This window comes from Zonotrichia leucophrys, chromosome 5 (genome assembly GCF_028769735.1).
Source record: "Zonotrichia leucophrys gambelii isolate GWCS_2022_RI chromosome 5, RI_Zleu_2.0, whole genome shotgun sequence".
NCBI lineage: Eukaryota > Metazoa > Chordata > Aves > Passeriformes > Passerellidae > Zonotrichia > Zonotrichia leucophrys.
In genome coordinates, this window is record NC_088175.1 from 38,907,911 (window position 1) to 38,918,191 (window position 10,281).

Here is a 10,281-nt window from a genome sequence, read left to right on the forward strand (position 1 = left end):
AGAGACAGAATAATTCAGACACCTTTGAAAAATCCTGACCTCTCTCTGTTATCCTGTAGATTTCAGTCAGCATACCAAACCAAGGAATGGATTCTCTTTGTGTGAATAATCCCATGTAGTTAGAACTACTTACACCATCAGAAAAGTATTTTACTTTTCATGTGATAAAAAGCAATGCATATGTAGCTTGTATGCTGGTAAATTATGTAGAAATTTTCTTTTAAAATTGCTTTTGAAAAGCAGAAATCCTCCAGAATAAGCTTTTAATATCATCCAGCATTATCAGAGGCATATCTCCTGCCATCTAGTAATAATGAGAGCAAGAAACAAACAATTCAGGAAAACTATTCCATCAACACAGCCCCCAGTTGAAGGTAACAGGTGTTGGACTACCTGCTGTTGGTTTTCTGCCAGCACAGATGATTCAAAAGTGTGGAGAAGATTATCACTTGCTGCAATTCCATAAAGTTTTTCTGACACCTGGGACAACTTTGGAAGAATCATTTACTCCTTATGCTGGCATTCAGTGTCCCAGTGAGAAAGAAGCAACTGGAATATGGCATTATTGATATCTCAGTTTAGCCAAAGATGATCCTGCTTTGAAAATAATCCCATGGCTGGTTAAATTCACCTCAGGATTAATGCATATACATCTTCAAAGTATTCAGGTTTCAAGCTGAACTGCTCCAAGATCATTGTAGTAATGTCTCAATCTAGAATAAAGCTCCTTAGGCAAGACTGACTAACTTTTGAAAAACCACAGGATATAGAGTATTACAGGGGTGACTCCTGGATCATCACTCACTCCTTGAAATCATTCCTGAGATATTATACATAAATCTTAAAAGTCAGCAGTAGGTCAGATATAATCCACAGTCTCTAGAGCAAATGCCACCTGAATAATATCTGAAGTAGGTGTAGCATTCTCTGTTCTTTAAGTGACTTATTAATTCAAATGTCTTGGTTTCAAAGATATTTGTGGAAGGGCTGCCTACTCAGTGACATTCTGTTGTCAAGCAGCAGCAAACTTCACATTCCACTCAATCATTACTCACAAGCACTTGTCTTTTTTCAGTTAATATAATAATATAAGCATCTTCTTATATGCTCTGATATAAGAAGAAGGCTGCATACCATAGAGGTTCTTTTAAATATCTGTAAAAAATAAACTACCTACTTACTTGGTAGCCTTAAAAGGCCTCAGAACTGGTGTTTTAAACCCTGCAACAAGGTGCATAGTTCTGTTTCCTGGTAAAAGAACAGGTAATTAATTATGTTTGTCTGGTTTTGAAAGCTTGGCTACAGGAAGAAGCATAAGAAAAAAGATAGATAAGGTTTAGCTGTGTGCTAATATTACCATTCTGTGGCATCTGCTGGCACTCCCTTCTGTCATTCAAATACTGTCCAAGCATTTAACCTGTAAAGCAGCTGAAGATCATAAAATATAATTTTAAAATATCAGAAGATCATAAAATCTCAGTTCAGACAGTCTTGGTCCCTCCCAGATTTTTGTCTCACAGTGTTTGTGTGCAGATGAGTTTGTGAAAATTAGGTGTAAGACACTAAGCTGCTTTTGTGCCAGGCTCCATTGTATCAGAGTAGTTAATGGTAGTTGACCCCAGGAGATCTGGACAAAATCTGTACCTTGAAGAAAAGAATCACAACACAGAAGTTGACTAAATGTCAGGCATTCCCCATGTGTTTGAAGGATGTTGTGTGCTGATGTGCAAGGTGACACTGTGCAGTGACATGACACTTGTAAATAGTGAAAATGGGATCACTTTCTGTGTCTTAACTGCAGCAAGTGAAACTCAGCACAGCTTACATTTTTATTTCTCAGTTAGCAGACCTGGCAACAGAGAAAATACCAAAGTTGAGGGAAATACAGGAATATCTTCTTCCCAAATTATTTCCCACAGAAGTGCTATCCAGCTGAAGTTCTGAAAACGAAGAAAAGAACTTTTTTTTTTCTTTCCTGTCTTTTTTTAAGCAAACTGTAGTGATCTGTAACAACTTGTCCAAACAAGCTCCCATAGGTCATTTCAGTCACAGTTTGATAATTTATTAAAAATTTAATCTCATTTAAATCCATCCTACACACTAATGATAACCTAATTATTACACAGAATTGGCAGGACTTTCCTCAGTAACCACTCATAAATTCTTCTTTGGGTTAATTCCCTTTTGATACTCTTAATGCTTGAAAAGGGGTTGATTATGTTACTGTGATGGATACAGAAGGAACATCAGATGAGTTATGACAAAGGAAGACACAACTTTTTAAATTGGTTTCTGTGAACTAGCTATTTCACAGCATTGCTATTGGGATGAGCATTTCAGGACAATGAGAACTCTAATAACATAATGTGGCACAATACCAATGTATTCACTGCACAGAAGAAAGATGTGGCATTTACCTATACAGAATATGCTTTTATAAGGAAAGATCCAAGAGCACTCTTTAATCTCTGTCAGAAATGCTGCATCCTCAATGAACTCCACAGAGCTGTTGTTTGATTTAACCTTTCCCAGGTAGCCTAATTTGAATATGTGTAGACACAGTGAGGAATAACATTTGTGTTAAAGGAGAAGCCTCTACCTGAGCAGTTGCACACAGACCACCACAGAGCTTTACCTGCTGTGACCTGAGTCCTTCTGCACTTCCTCCTTTCATGGATTTGACCCTGGGTCCCCAGGAGCAGAATCCCAGGCACTGGATTTATAAAAATAAATAATTTAACAGCATGGTACAGCAGCAGGTGTCAGCTCAAGTTGGGTGCTTCTGCAGAGGGACCCAGAACAAAGAAATAATTAAGGCAATTATACCCTTATAACTCATGTACCCACCCCTCCTCTGCTCTTCATGCACTTTGCCTCTTGGTGCAATGGCAATTTTTGGTCTGGGGTCTTTTAACACCTTGTTGGATTTTTTTCTCTGTGCTCATGCAGGCAAGTCCTACCCTGTTCTGTTCTTGTCAAGTTGCAGCTCCTGCTGATAGTTACAGCTCCCTTATCTTCTTGTTTGTCCTTCTGGTGCACCTGCTTGCTGATAGAGCATGGGAAACAAAAAAAGCCCTGGACTCAAGATAAACATTACTTAGCAACAACCAAAATGTAAGGGTGTAGCCGATTTCCTTCTCACACTAAAACCAAAACACAGCACTGTACCAGATAGTGGGAAAGTTAGTTAGAAAATTTGCTCTATTCCAGCTGAAAACACATCTAGCTGTGATATCCTCACACCTAGAGATATCCTCACAGTTTGCAGCCTGAGGTTTGAGCAAATCACATTGCTCCTGCTGAGCAAGTAAAGTTAAGCAAAGTAACAGTATTATAAATCTGTGCAGCTCATTCCACTTAAAACTTACTTATGCTGAACATTTCTTATTTCTCAGCATGTGGGCAGCTCTGTCTTATTGACAAGCACAGGGATTGTGTAAGCTCGCTGTTACGAAAAGAAAAGGACAGAATTTGGTGGGCTGAGGAGTTTTTGGTTTGTACCATCCCTGAGTGAAACCATGCTGTGCAATTCTGCGTCCCCACTGCCCAGTGCTAATGTCTGCCTTTGCCTTGCGGGCCTAAACATTGTTTATTCTTGCTGCAGCTGGCACTGCAGCAAGAACAAACAATATCATTCTGAGAATGAGAGGTCCTTGTTCTGAGAACTAGTCACGGAGCTCAAATCCAAGAGCTGGACACCCCACAGGCAGTCTGGTTTCTCCCTGTTTACAGGCTTGAAGGCCATTGTTACCTCTTCCACAGAAAGAGGTATTGTAAACCTGAGAGTGGTTAAAGCCAAGGTTTTTGAATGGGTCAGGGAAGTCACAAGAGGGAAAAAAGGGTTTAAAAAATTGTAATTAAAACTTTTTTAAAAATATGATTGAAGAGAAACAGCTTATGCAAGGTCTTTTTAACAAGGAAGAAGAAAAGAAAACCCCGTTTGATAAAGCAGACTAAATGCTGTCCTGTTATATGCTTAAGTGAGGATCTCTTTGTACCAAGACAAAAGAAAATTGCTGTGGGTCAAGGTAGTGTGATTTACTTTTTTTTCCAGTGACTAGTTACATTTAACAGAGATGACAAGCATAAAAGTCACATCATTGCAAAGTCTGTTTCTTCGGAATAAATGAGCTCCCTCACAAATGGGCAGCAATTTGTGAGTTGAGTCCTTTTGGTGAAGGGTGCATGAAGAGCATTCACTGGCCATGGATTAGACAGCCAGAAGATGAGTGAACTATTACTCACATGATTCAATAATCTAACATCACAGGCAATTGATGCAGTCCTTCTTCTTCATTTGGTCAAGGATAAAAGGCCTGATTTTAAACTTTTAGTGGAGGTAGTATCTAGTTGTGGGAATAGTGCCATGACTTTACTTTATGGGTTGATTTAAAAGTCTGGGCCCAGAAGTGATGGTAAAATTTAAATTCCTAATTTTCCTTTTGTTTCAGCCTGAGTAGAACACTGTGCTGTAGTCTGCCATGGCTAGCAGGGTTTAAGTGGAACACAAGAATTACAGATCCCTTGTGAAATGATGTGAAATAAATTTTTGATTGCATTGCAATAATGTTCTTCAAGTATCATCTTAGAGTAAGTAAAACTTTGTAATGAAATTGGTTGCCCACATAATAATTGCTGAGTTGTGTGATTAAAAACTGAAGTGTCACTTTGCATGTGTCACAGTCTTTATTCTGCATGAAAATAGCACACATCCATCATCTGGAAATTTTTTTCCATGCAACTTTAACACCAGGGTGGCCTTGGAGTCCACAGATATAAGGTATGTTTTAGAGCAGTGTTCTAAATCAGCAATGTTTCTATTGATTTATGTGAATGATCAGACAATTGGTTTATGCCTTGGAATGATACACTGTCTATAAGCCCAAATATCCAAATTGATTACTCTCTAAGTCAATAGGTTTGCCTTACATAATACAGATGTATATAAATAAATACGGGTTTTTTTATATATAGGATTTTTTTCTTGTGCTTTTAATCACTTTTAAGCTCAGCAATAACAAAACCAGCTCTATATTATCAACCCTTGTGTTCAGCAGAAATTCAAAGCACAGCCTCAGCCTCTGGGAAGAAAACTAACTCTACCTCAGCTCAAATCAGAAGAAGCTAAAAGCTTACTTATTTCTAATGCAAAACTTATGAGTGCTTTTTCCCTGTTATTTCTCACTAAAACTTTGGCAATTTACCCAGACAGCCACTGCACGACTCGTGTGGATTTTATCACCTGACTTTACTCCCATGATGTTCTCAATGTACAGAGCATTTTTAAATCCCAGTTTACTGGCAGTGGGTATCACTGAGCCAGGGCATTTTCCTCTCAGCCAGCACACAGTGTTCTGCTGGAAGTTGTCACTTCCTCATTTCCAAAGACTCTTTGCAATTGTCATTCTTAGCAAATCAGACATCTCTATAGAGTTAACCCTGTTGCCTGAGCTTTTCCATGAAGAGCACTATTACCACCTTGTGGCTATTTAAGCCATCTATTGCACTCAGAAGAGTAGTGCTGGGGTGTATTGCAGCCTTCTAAAGTGTCAACCTTTTCTGCTTTATCTTTTCTTTCCCCTGCATGCACAAAAACTAGAGAACTAAAGCATTAAGGACAAGCAGTGCTAACATGCTCTGCATAATATTTTAAACTGAAAGAAAAAAAAAAAACCAAAGAAAGCTGTAAATCTTGATCCTCCAAATATCTGAAACTTCTCTTCTGGAAACCCTTACCAAAGTTTAGCAAGTTGTGGTTTTTTACCTTTAGGAAAAAAGTCCAACAGGGTTGTGAGACAGGGCATAGTAACTCTTTTGAAAGTTACTGGTTTAGTAACAGCAAAGGGAGAAATTATTCTCATGTTCGTGGTCAACAAAGTGCTTGGTAGAAAAGGCACAGCTGAGCAGATGAGCCCAGGAATACAATGTACCCGTCCCCTCTGGTTGTGATTTTGCTGGCACATAGCACAGGGAGCTTAAGCATTAAAATCCTTTATTGCTTTAATTCTTCTGAAGAATCTATCCCAAGTCTGTCAACAGATGTGACTCCACTATGAATTCACAAAAGGTAGTGTTGTAAAAAAGATTAGGTTTTTTTCCTCACAAAGGAAAGCCTCCTTTCTGTCTGGCTGAGGTGAAGAGCAATGCTTATGCTTAATAACTACTACTAAAGACAGAAGGAAAAAAAATAAGTTACATCTTCTTCCCTTTGTCCAGTCAGCAATATCTGGCTTATAAACACTGTCGCAAATATTAATTTTTGATAATTTCTACATTTTCTGCTAAAACATAGCTAGAATGGGGAGGAGAATATAAAAATAATGATTAACATGACAAAATTATTATGCCTAATTAAACAGATGGTTGAGGGCTCTGGTGAGCAATAAAATACCATATATAATGTGCACTCCAAAAGGAATTCAAATAAAAATCAACTAGACAGCAAAGAAAAATTTAAATATTTTGGGAAAAAAAGTATTATATAGTTTGAACTACATGAAATTAAGTAAAATTTCACAGATATGAAATAAATAATGCACAAATAGAGTATAATTTCTTTAATGGCTAGAATCAGTGGATGGTTCTGATAGCACAGAGTGACAGTAGAAATTAATGAACAGCAATGCCTTGCAGCAGGTGGAAAGGAGGAGTATTGTTGATGTAATAAGGTTCACTATAGTTTTATTTCTGAAATTTCATTTTTTATGGAACATCTGAGATTTGTTAAAATTAATTTCTTTTAATAACATTGCTGCACTGGATGAGGTCAAACCTTAGCTAATATAAATAAATGTACTTTCAAGGTCAACAGTACCATTGCAGTTAGTTTCATAGATCAGGATTTAGCCCTTATATGTTGTATTTTATGAGCTTTATTTTTAAACAGTGGCCAAGTGGGTAATCAGCAGGAAAGCCAAGCAGGAATAATTTGCAAAACAGTATTTTGAAAAATGGTACAAAGATGTAACATTTAGCTGTAAAAACATGGTTGTTTTTCCTGTCTGCTTCTACTGGATCTCTAAGCCTTAGGGCCTGGGTTCATTCTGCTTGAATTGAAGGAGGAAATCCAAATGTCTCATTTAAAGGTTGGTCTGGAGTCAGAGCCAGCACCCACGCTCTGCTAGCAGGAGCAGATGCAAATTTCATTTTTCAGAACTGCCCTCTTCATTTGCAGAGCCCAGCGTGCCCGTGGAGAGCCCTGGCAGCACTTAATCCAAGTGTCCTCAAGCTCTGATTTGCAGAAAAGATGCATCAAATTCTCGCAGGCACCTTTGGAGAATACTTTAATTAGAATACTTTATTACTTTACTTTAAATTGCTGCAGAGAACAATAGATATGAAAACCATCAGAAAGATAATGATTCCTAAATCTACTTCTTTTAGACCAAAAGTTGAAGAAGAATCAGGTAACAGAATCAAATTGCAGAAAGATCTTAGGGAAGCAGGGTGTGATTCACCTACACTGTCATCTGAATAAATAGTGAGCAAAGAATACTCCTAAAGATATGACACAGGAGCTTATATGTATGTAAATAATTGAAGCATCAGTTTTAGATTTTGTCAAGAAATGCTAGCTTTGATATTGATAAATGTAAATAATAGCCATAATGTGCATAAATCTGATCAATTATTTTCCAGTAGAATGATTTTTAATGGAATAGAATAATTTCAATGAAATGCAATATCTCATGAACATTTTGAAGGGGAAATTATAGAAGCATTACATTCTGAATTAATTATATTTGTGTTGGTGAGTGATACATAGGCAACATTTATTTCAGAAACTAAAAAAAATCCAATCTGAATGGTAACAGGTATTTTAGAATTTCTCCCCTGGCAGACATTCCGTAGGAGACTCATGTCTCCTAGCACTCAGAAAGGCTGTATGATTTATATATACTTAATTAAAAAATAATCTGTGGAGATCAATTAAATTAGAAATGCATAAGGAAAATCTCAAGGGAATTTGATAAAGTTTTAGGGAATAAGTTTTTTTAATACAATTTTTGCTCTTTTACAAGCAAGCAAATAAAATAATTCTCATTTTCAGTTCAGCTCTGGCTTTTCACAGCTCAACTCTGGGAGGTTCTGAGTGTGGCACATGCATTGACAAATGTCCAGTGCTCTAGGTAATAAAAATCCTAACAACTTGTTATTTGTGCACCCAGCTCCTGAATCTGGGTAGTAGAGGGATCAGTGAGGTGTAGTTTTCTATGGCTGGGCCACACTCAATCCTCATACAACTAGGTATCAGAATCAGCATTTGCATTTATTTAAAAATAAGTGATAGAACACAAAATAGTGACAGAAGTACTGCACCATTAATGTACTCTGTGAGTTGGTGAAAAATTGTTCTGCTAATAACACTTGAGTCTAAACTTTCTTTTAACCCTTTTAAACTTAGAAAATTCCTGGGGTAATCTGCATTCTGGACAAACTGCAAAATACTTCTCTAACTTGCTTCCATTTGGTGTCACATATCCTGAAATAATTTTAGAATACTTTTGCCACTTTTTTTGGGAGTTCTTAATGTGTTTCTTCACATGCTATCTCATACCATGTCTCCTCATCTCTTTGGAAACACAAAAGAGCACTTGAGGATATGTCAGAGCCCTTTGTGAATGGACTCACACCCAGCTTCTCTCTGGCCCCAGGCAAAAGGAGCTGTGGTTTGAGGCCTGCTAACATTAAACCTGGAAGCAGAATTCTGGCAACCCCAACATCAGCCCCCATCCAACATCCTCAGTGCTCTGAGTCCCACCTAATTTTTCTATGCTAATGTTGCAGTCTGACCTTTCCATGAGCAGACAGGTGGGAAAATACAAGTATCCTGTAGCTCCCTGGTGGCTTCCTAATCTGGATAGACTCTTCTGTGCCAGCTGTGCCACCAGAAATTCCCCCTTTTATGCTGAACTGATTTGCATTTAAACAAGGTTTAATGAGACTACCAGGCAGGTAGGTGAAACATTGTACAAAATTATAGGGTTCTTTGTTATAGGTAGTGCTCAGAATTCAGTAGTTCTCCAGAATTTTTAGCCAAATATATCTGAATTCCATGTTTCTGTTGTAAACTGGCATCAAATGCTGGCAGCTGAAGGAGTCCTGTTTAATTAATCCCTGGATCAGGTTCTAAGGGTTGTTTTATAACTCCGTGCTCTCATATCCCTTATTTGGTCTGAAAATATTAATTAAACATTTAGAACTTGAAGGACTTTTCTTCCATGAATATAACTGTTTCAAAACCTATGGCTTGCACAAAGTCCTATGCCACAATTTCATCAGGACATGTATGGAAAAGCCTTCTGGGTTTTTCTGGGTGTGGAGTTTAAAAGTGTTACTTGATAATTTTCTCATCATTTGGCATTTAATCATTATCTCTTGGGTTACAAGAAAAAGCACTTTTAGCACAACATTTAAGATTCTCATGTCCCACCTATTTCATTTCTCTGTGTATGAAAATCACTGTAAAATATTTGTCACTTTTCCCTGTGTTTTTTTCTCCCCTGACAGTGATTTTTTTCTCCGCAGTGAAAAAGTTCCCCAGAACTGCTGTTGGTATCAAAATTGGGAATGGTATATTTTCATTGTGATTCCTACTATTCCCTTTGACTTTCTATCTACTGTTGAGGTTTAAAAGAACATTTTTGGAGGACTGTGTCCAATGAGTCTGAGTTGTATTTCCAGACATAATTTGGAGCATCAGCATGTGTATGTAAAATTAGAGTTGTTTTTCTCTGCGTACATGATTTGCTTGCATCAGCATTTAATCTCATCTTCCATTTCATTGTCCAGTCATTCAGCATCATGCAAGCCTTCTGTTCATTGTCAGAGTTAAATTTGCATGAAGGGTAATTTCATATCACTGGCAAACATTACAAGAAATGTTTACTCTTTTGGGGTTTTTATTTGGCTTTTGTCTGTAGTGTAAATATAAGTTTGAGCTAATCCTACACAACAATGGAATAGAATATATGCAAAGAAGCAATAAATGATACTATGAGATGTAAAATGGGATTTTTTTAATTCTTATTTTCTACTGAAATGTAGGATTCTTTTATTGTCCATTTGCCCCATTGAAACTTATTGTTTTCAAATTGTGGATTAAAGGACATTGGACATTTTTATCAGGTGTTTGTCCAAGAGGTTCATCATGGAGATATTATTCCAAATATTTTCAGAACTTATGTTTGAGAGGAAGTGATTTAAGACATACTTTAAATAAAATGAGTGTTAATAAAATAATAATGTTACTGAAATTGTGAAATTGATCCAAAAAAATTG